Genomic DNA, 15464 nt, shown 5'->3' with positions numbered 1-15464 from the left:
GGGGAAAGCCTGTTTCTACAAGCCTTTTCAGGCAACTTCTGTTGCCAATTTCTCCACAATAGATGGGAGGCAGCTTAGGGCACAGGGTCATAAGTGTCTGGGTGACTTACTGCTCCTAGAAGATTGATATTATTAGAATGAGCCCAGAGAGATTGGGCTGAGCACCTAGATGTGTTGCTAAAGGACAACATTCCCAAGCTGGGTTCTAGATCTAAAAATTGTGACTTAATTAGATCTATGGGAATGGAATCTTTGAATTGACTGGGAGTCAAAAGACTAAAGTCCTACCAAGTATTTAAGAGAATTATAATGCCAGGGAAAGGCTAATTCTGTTAAACTGACCTCAACATCATCAGTTACCTCAAACCCCCAAGTCTCTATCAAACAAGTGTATTTAAAAGAAACATTCTGAATCAATATTTATTTATTCATTTAGCAAGTGTTTAGTAGGTGCCAAGGCTCAGTCACCGTGCTCCAAGTGGTAATATGTTTTGGTGAAACTGATGCCCTTCCCCCCAAATGCTGAGCTGAAATTTCAATCAAGGGAGCTAGACAATGAGCAAGTAAATGAAAAATAGATGACATGAGATTGTATTAGGGCAGAACAAGAAAGAGCGTGTGTGTGTGTGTGTGTGTGTGTGTGTGTGTGTGAGAGAGAGAGAGAGAGAGAGAGAGAGAGAGAGAGAGAGAGAGAACAAGCTGTAATACAGGTCTACTGAGAAGGTGGTGGTAATATGAAAATTTGGAAACTCTCCCTCTTCTTGTATAAAGCATTAATAAACTATCTTGGCCCTTCTACTAAAAATCACTGAAGCAGTAAATTAGCTTTGGCTTTGACACTGTACTTATCTTTTAGAGGGGTCCAGATCTTTAATATTCCTCAATTACTTCTGCAGTGCACAGGTAGGCAGCAGTGGAAGGACTTAATCACTGGGATATTTGAGCTGATTGGTTGAAGGCCATCTTCATCGTGCAGACAGTAACCTGAAATGCAGACTAGATGGCATATTACCAACCACCTAATGAATCTACTCCCTCCCAATTGGGATCTCTAGCGCATTTACTCATCTTCAACCAGTGTAATTAAAGATGAAAAGTATAACACTGATGTATCCTTCTCTGGGGAGGGAGTTGTTTTAATTGTAGACCCATCAGTGGAAAATGAACTATGCTGGAGAAAGATCAGGCTTAATTACACACCTGTTGGTGGTATCAAGTGAAGCTGTTGCATTCTGCTCTAATAGGGAGACGATCTAGAAAAACCCTGTGATTTGGCAACACTCAAAATATCACCTCATTAGAGCTCACAATTTCTGCCTTTTTCAATCATTGAATCATCAAATTTTAGGTGAAAGGGCCTTGAGATTGTTTAGTCTAATTCATATAATTTGCAGATGAGAAAACTCAAGTCTGCAATATTAACTGACTTGTCCAAACTCATACAAATAATTCAGGAGACATTTATTAAGCTGCTTTGCTGACTGTCTGTGTCTTCTGAATGCTATTCAGGATCTCACAAAATATTTAAAGATTAATACCAAAAAATTTGTCTCAAAATGTGAGGTGCAGAATATCAGTTGGGGAGAAATGGCAATGATCCTGGATTCTTCAGGCAGCCACCCATCTACTGAAACTGTAATCAATTATTCTAAATTCCTGAAGCATATGATTAAAAGCATAGAAAACTCTCTGGGAAAAAACATATTTAAATTTTATGTCAGGCTATAGCCCCAAATTTCTATTTATTTATTTTTTTCTTAGGCTTCACGTTAGGTCAGAGTGATCTGCTTCATGCCTTCTTTCTCCTGGGTGATCCCTGGAATCTCGTTTTCCTAAGGCAAGTTCTTTCAAAGTATGCAGTATATTTATGCCCAACAGAACAAGAAAACTATAAGGTACAAGACATAAGATGGATGTGTGTGTGTGTGTGTGATATTTCTCTCTCTCTCTCTCTCTTTATATATATATATATATATATATATATATATATATATATATATATATATATATATATATTCCTGTATATGTATATCTATCCAGAGATACAGACAGAGTAAAAGAAACAGATTCATTTGTTAGTTCAACAAATTTTTTATCAAGAGCCTATTACGTGCCAGGTACTCTGATGGGTTCTAGATATAAAACTATAAACCAGATAATCAGGCTCCTGATGGATCATGTTTTTACATCTAGAATTTATAGCTATTGGATGAGCTAGAGCATGCTTTTGATACTATTGGCATTTTAGATTAGATAATTTTTTGTTGTGGGGATGCCCTGGGCATTGTAGAATATTTAGCAGAATTTCTGGCCTCTACCCACTAGATGCCAGCAGCACATTCCCAGTTTCAACAATCAGAAATACCTCCAGATGTTGCCAAATGTCCTCAGAATAGCAAAATTGTCCCCAGTTGAGAACCACTGAGCTAGAGAATAAGCAAATGATCACACATAATTAAATAATTATAATGGTATCTAATTCCTTTTTGTTATATTTTCTGGTTGATTACTTTAGAAAATAGTACAGAAGAGAAATACTACTTTTTAAAGAGAAACTTGTTGAAAATACAATATGCATAGGAAAGTGCATGAATCATAACAGAAGGGCGCAGCTTGAAGAGTTTGTTTTTTACAAAGCAAACACGTTCATGTAATCAGCACCCAGTACCCAGATAAAGAAATAAATAAAACCAGTTCCCTGGAAGCCCCTCTCATGCTCTGCTGCACTCACTCTTATGACTCCTTACACCACACTATGTATTCTTATAATGGGCTTCTTCTGCTTATATATATTGAAACACTCATGTTGTTGCCTTTATCTATTCTACTTTTTTGGTGGTCATTTGGGTTGTTCCCAGTTTTGAAGCATTAACTATACAATATTGATGCTGCATTTTTTAAAATAGCATCTTTATGAGATATAATTTGCATACCATAAAATGCATGCTTTTAAATTGTACAATTCAATTATTTTTTAGCATATTCACAGAATTGTACAACGATTATCATAACCTAAATTTTAGAACATTTTTCGTCATGTAAAAAGGAATCGTATGCCATTAACAGTTATTTTCCTTCTTCCTCTTCCACATCTTCATCCCCTGCCAATGCCAATTTACTTTCTTTCTTTCTTTTTTTAACAATTTACTTTCAATTTCTATGTATTTGCATTTTGGACATTTAATATCAATGGAATCATATAATATGTGGTCTTTTCCTACTGACATCTCTCATTTAATATTCTCTTAAGGCTTATCCATGGTGTAGTATGTACCAGTACTTCATTGCTTTTTAATGGTCAAATAGTATTCCACTGTGTGTATACTACTTTTTATTTATGTATTCATTGATTGTTGGACATTTAGGGTTATTATGAATAATTTGTATATGAATATCCATGTATGAGATTTTGTGTGGACAAATGTTTTCATTTGTATTGACTGTATACCTAGGAGTAGAATTGCTAGATCATATAATAACTCTATGTTTAATATTTTGTGAAACTACTGAACTTTTTCACAGCAGCTGCTCCATTTCACAATCTCACCAGCAGTGAATGAAGTTTCCAGTTTCTCCTTGTCTTCATTGTTTTTTCCTCTATTCATTGTTATACTCTGGCTTTCTTATTTTAGCTGTGTTAGTGGGTGTGAAGTGGCAATCACATTATTGTTTTGATTTTATTTCTCTAATGACTAATGATGGTGAGGATCTTTTCATGTGCCTATTGGCAACTTGTAGAGCATTGGGAAAATGTCCACTTAAGTCCTTTGCCCATTTTTAATTGGGTTGTCTTGTTTTTTTTTTTGGTATGTTTGTTGACTGGAAATAGTTGTTATAATTAATTTTTGGATACAGATCCTTATATCATACACACACACATATAATTTGAGTATATTTTGTTTTAGTACCATCCTTTGTGCAGACTTCTCTCTTTTTTTTTTCATATGGAACACTTCATAAATTTGCATGTCATCCTTATGCAAACCACGCTAATCTTCTCTGTATGATTTCAATCTTTGTATATATACTTCCAGAATGAACACATTTTCTCTTTCTTTATGATGTCCTTTGAAATATAAAATTAAAAATTTTGATGTTCAATTAATCTAGTTTTCTTTTGACACATCCTTTTAGTGTCATGTCTAAAAAAAACTCTTGCCTAGTCTAAAGTCATAGTATTTTCTATTTTTCCTTGTGATTTCCTCTTTGGCCCACTGATTAACTGTTTGATATTTAATTGCCACACATTTATAAATTTTAATAATCCTTTCTCTTATTGATTTCTGATTTTTTAAAATTTCTGATTTTATTTCATTGTACTAGACAACGTATTTTGTAGAATTTCAATCCTTGTAAGTGTTTTTGAGGCTTGTTTTATGTTCTACATATGGTGTATACTGGAGAATGTGTACTTGAGAAGAATGTGTATTCTGGTGTTTTATTCTGAAGTGTTTTTTTACAAGTGTGTTTGGGATAACTGGTCAAATCTTCAGTTTCCTAGTTGATCTCTGCCTACTTGTTGTATTCATGAGGGGATATTTGAATTTCTAATGATGATGATGATGATTTTTTTATTTTAAATATATCTTTTTTTAGTTGTAGTTAAACACAATACCTTTATTTTATTTATATATTTTATGTGGTGCTGAGGATTGAACCCAGGGCCTCACATGTGCTAGACGGATGCTCTACCGCTGAGTCACAACCTCAGCCCCCCAGTGATTATTTTTGAATTGCCTATGGCTCCTTTCAATTCTGTCAGTGTTTTTTTCATACATTTCAGAGTTCCATTGTTAGGTACATACAGTTTTATGATTGTCATATTTTCCTGCTGGGTTGTTCTTTTTATCATTATAAAATATGGATTTTTGCTGGGGGAAGTAGTGTATGCTTGTAATCACAATGGCTCCAGAGGCTGAGAAGGATCCTGAGTTCAAAGCCAACCTCAACAATTTAGTGAGGTGCTAAGCAACTCAGAGACTCTATCTCTAAATGAAATATAAAAAAAGGGCTAAGGATGTGGCTCAGTAGTCAAGCGTCCCTGGGTTTAACCCCTGGTATCTCTCTCTCTCTCTCTCTCTCTCTCTCTCTCTCTCTCTCTCTCACACACACACACACACACACACATACAAATTATCCATAAAATTTTACAAAACAATGTTGTTTTATAGCTATTTGTCTCTAGAAAATATTTCATTCTAACCTATTTTGTTGGATATTAGTATAACCACTTTTACTAACTTTTTTGGTTACTCTCTTATGATATATACTTTTCATTTTTCTTCAGACTTATATGTGCTTTTGATATTAAAATGTGTATGTTGTATACAGCATTTACTTGGATCATGTTTTTTCATTTCTTTCTCATTCATTTTGATAATCTCTGCCTTTTAATTGGAGTATTTAATCCCCTTATATTTAATATAATTAATGGTAAGGTAGCATTTACATTTGTCATCTTGCTATTGATTGTATGTCTATTATCTTTTGTTTTCCTCTTCTTACATGATCACATTTTGTGCTAAATTTATATTTCTCAGTGTGCTATTTTACTTCCTTTTGCTTCTTTCACTATATTTTGAGATATTTTGTTATCATATGCATTGGGCAATATAATCAACATTTCAATTAAAAATTTTAAAATTTGACTAATAACATAATTTCAAACAAAACTCTATTTTGGTGTAGCTCTATTCTCTCCTCTGTGCAATTATTGCCGTACAAATTACTGTTTTATACATAACAAGCCCATCAGCAGAAGTTTTGTTTATGCAGTTGTCAGTTGAAACATATGTGAGAGAAACAGAATTACAAACAAAACTGCACTAACGATGTATTTTATATTTAATAAGTAGTACCATTATTGTAATCTTTATTCCTTTTGTGGATTTGAATTATTGCCTAGTCTTCCTTGATTTTAGCCTGAAGGACTCTTTTTAGTATTTTTTGACAAAACAGCTAGCAATGCTTTGTTAGTTTTTTACCCCTTGGGATTTCTTAATTTTTTCCTCTATTCTAAAAGAATCATTTGATGGATATAGAAGTATCGTCTGACAATCCTTTTCTTCAGTGCTGTGTGTATACCTTCCCTTTTTTTGTACCCTAGACTAGATCATCTCAATTGATCTATTTTCAAGTTTGCTGAGTTTTTCTTCAGCCAGTTCAAATATATTCTTGACCTCCACTTGTGAGTTTTTCATTTCAGTTTATATTAGTTTGTTAGAGCTATCTTAAGAAAGTGTCACAGACTAGGTAGCTTATACAGTAGACATTTTCTCACAGTTCTGGATGCTTTACACTTGAGATCAAGGTATCAACAGTGTTGGTCCTTTTGAAGACCATGAAGGAAAGATATTTTCCCAGCCTATCTTCTTGGCTTGTTGATGATCATTTTCTCCCTATGTCTTCATATTGTCTCCCTTTGTACATACCTCTGTCCATATTTCCTCATGAATTAGCTGGGGCTCTCAGGTCAAATAAAGATAAATGCTGGAAATGTGTTTATCTAGGGAGCTACTGGACATATTAAGTAGTAAAAATTCTCTGGGAATGGTGGGGCTTTTTTTGAGAACTTCAAAATGTTTCTTACCCCTCAAGTGTCAGCTACATTGTAGGATTTTCACAGCACTGTGGTACGGAACCTTCCGGTTTTCAAGGTTACTGCATAGCTGAGCAGAGGGGTGTGTGACAAGGGAAAATTAAAATTCTGCAAGATTATTTTTCTAACTGAGATTAAGTCATTTTTCTTAATAAAAGCTTTCTGAGATTATTGTTGGTTAGTTTCTAGAATTCTGAAAATGTTTATTTTGAAAATTTTACCAGTATTCTTAATGGTTATATAAGAGTTATGGATTGTTTTAGTCTACCTGGACTTCTATAACAATGCCATAGACTGATATTCTCATGGTCCTACAGACTGAAAAGCTCGAGATCAACACCCCAGCAGATTCTGTCTGGTGAGGGCCTGTTTTCTGTGTAGTTAATAATGGGTGACTTCTTGCTATGTCTTAAATGGTGGAAAGGACAAAGCAGCTTTCTGGGCCTCTTATGTAAGGGCACTCATTCCATTCATCATCTACCAAAGGATTCACCTACTGATAGCATCACTGTGGGGTTTGAATTTCAGCCTATAGTTTTTGGGGGAGAAATATTCAGATTGTAGTAGTGATGTAGATAGAACAAGATTGGTCCTGAATTGATAATTACTTAGGCAAAGTGATGGCTTATGAAGATTTGTTATGCTATTCTGAGGTATTCCATAATAAAATAATTTGAAAAATATAAGACTCAGAAAAATTCAGTAAATATTACAGAGGAAATAGGGAATACTTCAGGTCATAGAAGATAATTAAGGGTCCTTCTATAACCATAAACAATACTTAGTTGATTGCTATCTTTGAACATTTTGCAAATAATTGATCCATTTCCAGTTTGCAAAATATTGATCCACTTATTAAAACATCAAGCAATCATTTTGTTACTGATGCCAAAAAATTATGTTTACTTATAAGAAGGGGTTTTCTACAGATTTAAACATAATGTGTTTTTCTGAAACATTTGAAATTTCTCTAAGACGATAATCTCTAATACTAAAATAAAAGATGATTGTTTTCCCAAATCTCTGCTCTAAACCTGATATTGTGAGAGATATTTACACCAGGGTTATTGTATTTTTCTCTAGGTGGTGGAAATACGGGTATTTTGAATTTCCTGCTTAGATCTTTTTTGTATTCTTTTAATGTTTTATTTTCATAAAAATAGTGAAATCTCCCTGCAGGTAAAAACAAACAAACTCTATCAATCAACCTCACAAAACCCTATACTACAAAGATACAGGTTTGAATAGACAATATTGAGGGAATGAAATAGTGATAACATTGAACCTACACAGACCTTTTTTATTTTTCAAAAGTTGAATTGGCATTAAAATTGTGTCCAGTCTCAAAAGCAATATGTGCTTATTGTAAAATATTTTAGTTCACATATAGAAACACATAAAGTATGAATAAAAAATCCACTGGTTTTTCAAAAGTGTTTTTATGCAAACCCACATATTTCTTTTTAACAGAATTAAAAGCATTGCTGTAGTGAATTTGATATCTCTCAAGCCCTGTGCGGCAAATGTACCATTATTTCTTTTATCACTAATTTATTTCTATTCCAAGTCCTGTTGTTACTAAGGGGCCCTATGTTGGAACCTATGGAGTCACTTCTAGGTAGATCCAGGCTTTTGAAATGATTTTTCATTTAATTCACTCTGTCCTTTCTCCTCAGTGTGACATAGTTTCAGATGGTGTTATTCTGTGCTTAGGCAATGGAGGAAAGGGGCATATGGCCAGAGTGCATCCTCTGGCATCTGCTGAGGTGTAACTCGTCCATTGTATCTTTAATTGTAGGTTTCTGCTTGCATCTGCTGGTATGTCAGAGTCTGCTCTGGCCATGAGTTACGTCCATGAAGATCACTTTGTGTTTTCCTAGTCCTAATTGAAAGGCTCCACCTGCCCTATTTTGTAGCCCTTTTAGGGATACAAGGGAAATTTGGGTTCTTTAAAGTATAGTCAGCTTTTCATCTACTGTCGTTATCATCTATTATCAATTGCATAAATTTTAAGCCCAGCTTGCTTCAGTGAGTTCCAAAATGTGCAGTCTGGCAAATCAATAGCCCTAGCTTTCAAAATTTTCCTCTGTTAGGGGCATCCACAGCCTATTTTGAAATTCAAAGCCAAGAGTTTTTTTCTCTCTTTTTTTCCCTTCTTTTGTGTCCTCCAGTCAATGAATGACCTCTGAGACACTGAATGATATTGAAGTGATGGGGCTATCAAGGAGAAGGGACAAAAAGGAAATACAGAGGAAAAAAAAAAAACCCACAAGCAAAATGTATCTAAATTCTATCCCATCACATGGATCTATTTATTTTTTTTAAATAGTAAGTTTATAAGTCTCTTTTCTGAAAAAGGATACATAATCATAATGAAGATTCTATCTTTCCCATCAAATACAAGTTACTCTGTATCCATTTTCCAGATCAGACCAGTGATGTCCTATTAATTCACTGTCTACACCTCATGTGACTGTTTATACTCTGTTCTTACTTGATGATGCTGGAGCTTTGGAAGTATAGCATCTATTGTAAGAAAACCCAAGATCTGAGTCAGATGTGCCAGGAGATAAGAAGAAGAAAGTTCATTATACCACCAGTGACAGGGATGACAATTTCATGGTTGGCTCCAGAGACAAGACTTTCAGTTATGGGACTTCATGGCTTTCCAAGATGGCCCATGGATGTATTGTACCATTTTTTGATATCGTGTGATCTGCTTCTTTTAAAAATACTTTTTATTAAATATTAAATAGCTATAAAAGGAGTTTTTAAAAAGTGCTTGGAATGTAAAGAAGAATAAATTCTCATATGCTACCCATCCAGTTAAAGAAAACCAAATTCTCATTTACCTTGACAGTCTTTGTGTTCCCTTCCAATCCCTTACTCTTTCCTTCTGCAAAGGCATTTGTATGGAATTTTGTTTCTTTTCCTTGCTTTTAATTCTAGATTTACACAATAGTATGTCCCTAATCAATAAAGTAGCCAGTAATTAACTGATACATTTAGTTGTGTATTTTTTTTGAAAACTTTTTTTTTAACACATCCATTGATTTACATATTGCCATACTAGTGTCTGTTGTGTTCTGCTGCCTTTCCTATCCTCTACTATCCCCCCTCCCCTCCCCTCCCCTCCCCTCTTCTCTCTCTGCCCCCTCTACTGACATTCATTTGTCCCCCTTGTATTATTTTTCCCTTTCCCCTCACTTCCTCTTGTATGTACTTTTGTATAACTCTGAGTGTCTCCTTCCATTTGAAAACTTTTTATATAGACTGATACTTGTACACTTTCTTGTGACTTGGTTCATGCACTCAACATTTTAATGCTAGATTCCTCTATGTTGTATGCACAGTGTAGTTTATTCATTTCTACAGATGTATAGTATTCCATTGTGCAGTGTACTATCATTCATTCACCTGTTTTACTTTTAATGGAAATTTGGGCTATTTCTTGTATTTTATTCTTAGGAAAAGATGCTGCTATGAACTCTTATACATATCTCCTAGTGTAGTTCTAAGCTCTCTAGGCTAGATATATTCTAAAGAGAAAAGTTCTTGGGTCATAAATTAGGAGCAATCAAAATTTTGTTGTCAGTTTTTTTTCACTTTTGCTAATTAGGTGAGTATCAATGATAGTTTATTTTGATTTAGATTTGGATTTTCCTGAAAACTAGTAAAGTTAAACATCTTTCAATGTCTATTGTACATTTATGTCATTTTATCTTTGAAGTAAAATATCTCATTTCATACCTGTTCAAGTATTTTTCTAATCTTTTGTCTCTTATTAATTTGTATGAGTTTTTAAAACCTGTTTTTGGAATGAATTCCTTATTAGTTATTACGTGAGTTGCAAATATCTCAGTTGATGTTTATATATATTAGAGACATTTGGATAACTAGACTGCTTTCAAGGCACTACTACTATAATATACCATTGAATATTTTGTAGCACTTCTGTAGGATTTTGGGGAAAAACATCCTCTGATCAAGTAAGCAGAATCTCAAGGGTCCAATTACTGGGTCAAAGGATATGAATATCTTCATGGATTCTAAATAAATATTGCCAAATTGTTTTCCAAAAAAGGTTGTACCAATTTGCAATGCCAGAAACAATCAAAGATGTAGCAATTTTACTCTAATCAACCTTAGGTTTTATCATTAAATATTTTTGGCTAGTCTAATGCGCAAAATGTTTCTCAACATTGCTTCAATTTGCATTTCTTGATTACTAGCTTGGATGAACATTTTTCACAGTGTTTGTTTACTAATAGTATCTTCACTTATGCAAATTGTGTATTTTTACCTTCAGGGTCTTTATTTTACATTATGCTAAGAATAATAAATAGAGGTTTCACAAACCAAAAATAAAAAGTGATTTTCTTCTTTCAAAATGATTATGGAAGGGCTGGGATTATGGCTCAGTGGTAGAGTGTTCACCTACATGTGTAAGTCACTGGGTTCAATCCTCAGCACCATATAAATATATAAACAAATATAAAATAAATAAAATAAAGGTAAACTAAAAAATTTTAAAAAATGATTATTGAAGATTTCCAAAGTGCCTAACATATAATAAGTTATTGTGATTCCAACATTTTTTTTTTGTGTGTGTGAAAAATTATGTATTTGGCATTGGGAATACAAGGTAAAAGAGTCATTTCTTGCTTTTAAGGGATGTAATATTTTGGAATAAAGCAGAGAAGTATGACAAATTGGGGCTGCAGTGTCGTGGAAATGCAGAGGAGGGTAGTCTAAATCAGATGAAGATTCTGAAAGACTTTCCAGAGTGGTGACCCTGAAGCAGATCAGAGAGAATGAATGAGTTTTAAGAAATGGAGGGGATGCCGTAGCCCAAGCAGAGTGAAGCGCAAGGGAGCGGAAGTGTGGAAGGATTGACCCTTACCTGTGAGTGACAGTAGGCTGAAGACCCACATGTGCATGCTAGGGAGTTGAAAGTCTATTCAGAAAGTGCTGGAGAGCCTCTGAGACTTTTAAGAAAGTCTGGCAAGCCTCTCCCAATGGAATAATAGGATGGAGGACAGGCAGGTGATAGTGAGAACAGCAGAAACATTTAGAAGTAAACCAGGAAGATGAGATAGGGTGATAGTGGTGGGAATAAAGAACATGATGTTGGAGCTTTGGAATCTAGCATCAATTGTAAGAAAACCAAAGACATCCTCCGTGTCAGATATGCCACAAGAAGAAGAAAGTTCATTATACCACCAGCGACAGGGAAGACAATTTCATGGTTGGCTCCAGAGACAAGACTTTCAGTTATGGGACTACATGGCTTTCCAAGATGGCCCATGTTACCTCTAGAAATTTGTAAAATGTCTCCCTTGGATTTATTGTTTTGATGTTGTTGGAGATACTGAAATGCTATCAACACAATACTGCTTTTAGCTACATTAACTGTTTATTTTCCCCAAACCTTCCTGATCTCATTTAATTCTTCTGCTCTAAAAACTCCACATTGCTGTTTTTTGTTGCACTGATCATATTTTCATTTCACACTTATTTGGGTGATTGTTTGATTCATGTTCTTCTCTCCCAGAGATTAAGTTCTATCAAGGGTGAAGATAGGGTCAGACTTGGCTCTCTACTCCATCTAGGGTCAGTAATAAGCTTGCTGCTTACAGATTCTCAATATATGATTTTTTTTTTTTTTGAGTGAACGGATGCCTGGTAGTTTTTAAGTGCTTAGTAAGTCCAGAATGCTGTAATTTTGATGATTTGTTTTAAGGTCAGAGCGTGCTTGACAAAGTGGGCCTATTAAAAATGTCTCATATAAATATGAATTTTTCCAGTCTTTAATATATTGATCTGGATAAATTATATGTGCACTTGTTTGATTTTGCACCAGGAACAGTGAAAGTGCAGGTAAAAGAGGAGGGAAGCCATTTTTAAAAATAAAAACTATTTCTGTGCTGACAGAATAATCTCTCCATGTGAAGAAGGGAAAGGGAGAAAAATGGTGGATGGGAAGGCTGAAATTTAAGCAGAATTTAGACAGAACTAGGAATAAATGTAGGATTACAATGTCAGCAGGACTTAGATTTCTGCATTATGTTGATAGCATTTTTGTTGGCACTAGGGAAAAGGAGAAATCTATTTGAGAGCAAGCATTTTGAAAAAAGTAAGAATTCTACAACTACCTTCGCTAAATTACTGAGCATTGTTAGAAATCAAAGACTGACTTAAGAATCTTTCCCTTTTTTGGCAGCCAAAACTAGACAGGACAAAGAAATGGAAAACCATTAGGCTTGCACTGGAAAAAAAATGAATTGAGCTAAGAAAAACAAACAAATGGAAGGGTTACTACTTAGAAAAGAGATGAGCCTTGGCAAGCTACTACTTGTCCAGCATAAGCAAGTCTGATATTGTGATTGCTATTTGCTAACTTTTCTCATCAACTATCTGCCTTACAACTGTAATAACAAATGGGTCAGAAAGGATCACATGGAAAGATAGGACCACTGGTGGCTTCTTCCTTATAGGCTCCAAGACTCTCAGTGAGGAAGTACTTGGCTTTCCAAGGTGGCTCGTGTTACCTCCAGACATTTCTATTAGCAAGTTCCTGTTCCTGTTGAGCCTGTCTTCTATCACTTCTCTCTGTTGGTGTCTAAGTCTGATTCATATTCCATATGAGATCCTCCAGATATTTGTGAGACAAAATCCTTCTTTTGTCCCTATTTCTTCTTCTGGAGGCCACCTGCTTTGCTCCCCTCTGCAAATCTGTGATCCATTTATCATATCTTCTTTTGTAAAATCTTTGATGCCCCTGATTTCAGTATTGAATATATTTATGCTCAATGTCATATTGCTAAAAATATTATATAACAAATAATCATTCTATATATTATATTGCCCTTAATGAAAAACACAATTCTTGGTAGCCATATTATACTATTGAAATCTATGGAGCTTAGTGCCAGATGAGTCCTTAAGTTCTTTTTAAATTATTCTGCTGCTGAGCAGTGTCATCTCATTCTGACTTCATGCAGTTACTGTGTGCAGTGTCATCTCATTCTGACTTTATGCAGTTACTTTTCTGGAACACTTGTTTTCCCATGGATCCAGCCTATTTCAGTTTTTAATTTTGTTCTTCAAACTATTTGTAATTCTTTTCAATTTTATGAAATAGAAAAACTATTAGGCATGCCTCTTTACCTCTGCTGAAGTACCTGGTAAATCTTGATTAGGAAAGGCCCGACATGAAAATCTGTAGTTACCATGAGAAGGAACTTCCTTACAGGTTGGTATTAATCTGTTAGTTGGTATCCTCTTTGGTATAGTTGTTTAACCTATTACAAATCCATTCTGGATACCATGCTGTCAACGGGCACAGTGACTTTTACCTTTGCTACATGTTAGAGAGAGCTGAAGAACTTTTAGAAATCTTGATGCCTGGTCCCCATTCCATTCCAACTAGATTAGAATCTATGGGGTGGGATACAGGCATTAGTATTTATAAAAGCTCCCCAGGCGATTTTAATGTGTAGCCAAGGTTGGGAATAACCAACCTAGACCAATATTTTCCAAACTTCTTTGATGACAAAGATTATCTGGAATATATCTTGTAAGTAATTCCTAGGGCCACCCCAGTCACTGAATCAGATATCTGGGGGCTTCAGTAACTTGGGAACAATGATAACTTTGACTTAACACTTTCTTCCTCTGAGGATGTGACCAGGGAAGCAGCCAAAGTCCTATTGAAATCCAGATATACTATTTTACCACATTTCTCTGTAAAAGAAGAAAAAGGCTTAGTATGACTTACACAATCTAATAAATTATATTTTGAAGTAAAATACTTTCTTATTTATGATAGTCTCTCAGATGCAGTCATGTGTGGGGGTATGAGTTTTCAAGGGCATTTATTCATTAAACAGAAATGTAATGAATATTTCCAGGCCATCCCTGATGTCAGGCAGGGGAGAATAAGATAGGCATGATCCTTTCCTCCATTTGTTTGCTGTCTGGGATGGAGTGGAGGAGACGTAGGCATCAAATAATGGTCCTAAATAAGTACATGTTGTGCTAAGTGGAGTGCGGGAAGAAGAATGCTAAGGGGAATAATGGGATGGTGGTGATATGGAGGCTGATTTCTGAAGGTTGGCTTCTCCAAGGAGGAACATTTTAGTTGGTACATAAAATCTAACAAGACAGTAAAAGGAGTGGAGGAGGGAACTCTTCTAGACAGGAGAACAGGATATGAAGGGCTCTGGAGCAAACATGAGCCCCGTTTGCTTGAGGCACAGAAAGAAAACCAGTCAGTGAGTGGGCAGAGAATGAAGTGTGAAAGAATGTAGGGGCAGATTCTTATGATGGTAATGGGTTTGGATCTTATTCTAAGTGAAATGAGACATCGTAGAATGTTGGTAGGTGGATGATGTGCTTGTGTGGAAAAATGATTAAATGGGGGCTGAGGGAAGATGAAAAGAGGGAGATCACCTGGGATGTTTTTGCAGTAGTTCAGGTAAGAGATGATAATGGCCTGGGATGGGATTGTGGATTTGGAGAAGATAGAAACAGATGGATTTTGAGAGAATTTTAATATTTATCTTTTAGGCAGACACAACATCTTTGTTTGTATGTGGTGCTGAGGATCGAATCCGGGCCGCACACATGCCAGGCGAGCGCCCTACCGCTTGAGCCACAGCCCCAGCCCCAGAAACAGATGGATTTTGGAGATAAGATAGAAAGCACTTGGATATAAAGTATAAGATAAAGGGAGGAAACAAAGATGAATATTTTCTATAAAATATTACTATCTTGATAATCTCTGCATGTATCATATATATGCACACACATGATATAAATGACATATGATATAAATATATAGTATATATGTATTACACATTAT

At 35.1% G+C, this 15464-nt stretch overlaps 1 non-coding gene across 1 annotated transcript; it reads right to left on the bottom strand.

Moving 5' to 3' along the window:
• Positions 1–3938: 3938 nt before the first annotated feature.
• Positions 3939–4043, bottom strand: LOC124085126 (U6 spliceosomal RNA). Its single transcript, XR_006849348.1, has one exon. It is a non-coding gene; the product is annotated as a U6 spliceosomal RNA (small nuclear RNA).
• Positions 4044–15464: the final 11421 nt, after the last annotated feature.

Source organism: Marmota monax, unplaced genomic scaffold (genome assembly GCF_021218885.2).
Source record: "Marmota monax isolate L192 unplaced genomic scaffold, Marmota_monax_Labrador192_F-V1.1 WCK01_AAM20220418_F8-fsc00013, whole genome shotgun sequence".
NCBI classification, from domain to species: Eukaryota; Metazoa; Chordata; class Mammalia; order Rodentia; family Sciuridae; genus Marmota; species Marmota monax.
Note: the sequence above shows the minus strand (reverse complement) of the source record. Positions and strands in the feature narration are given on the sequence as shown.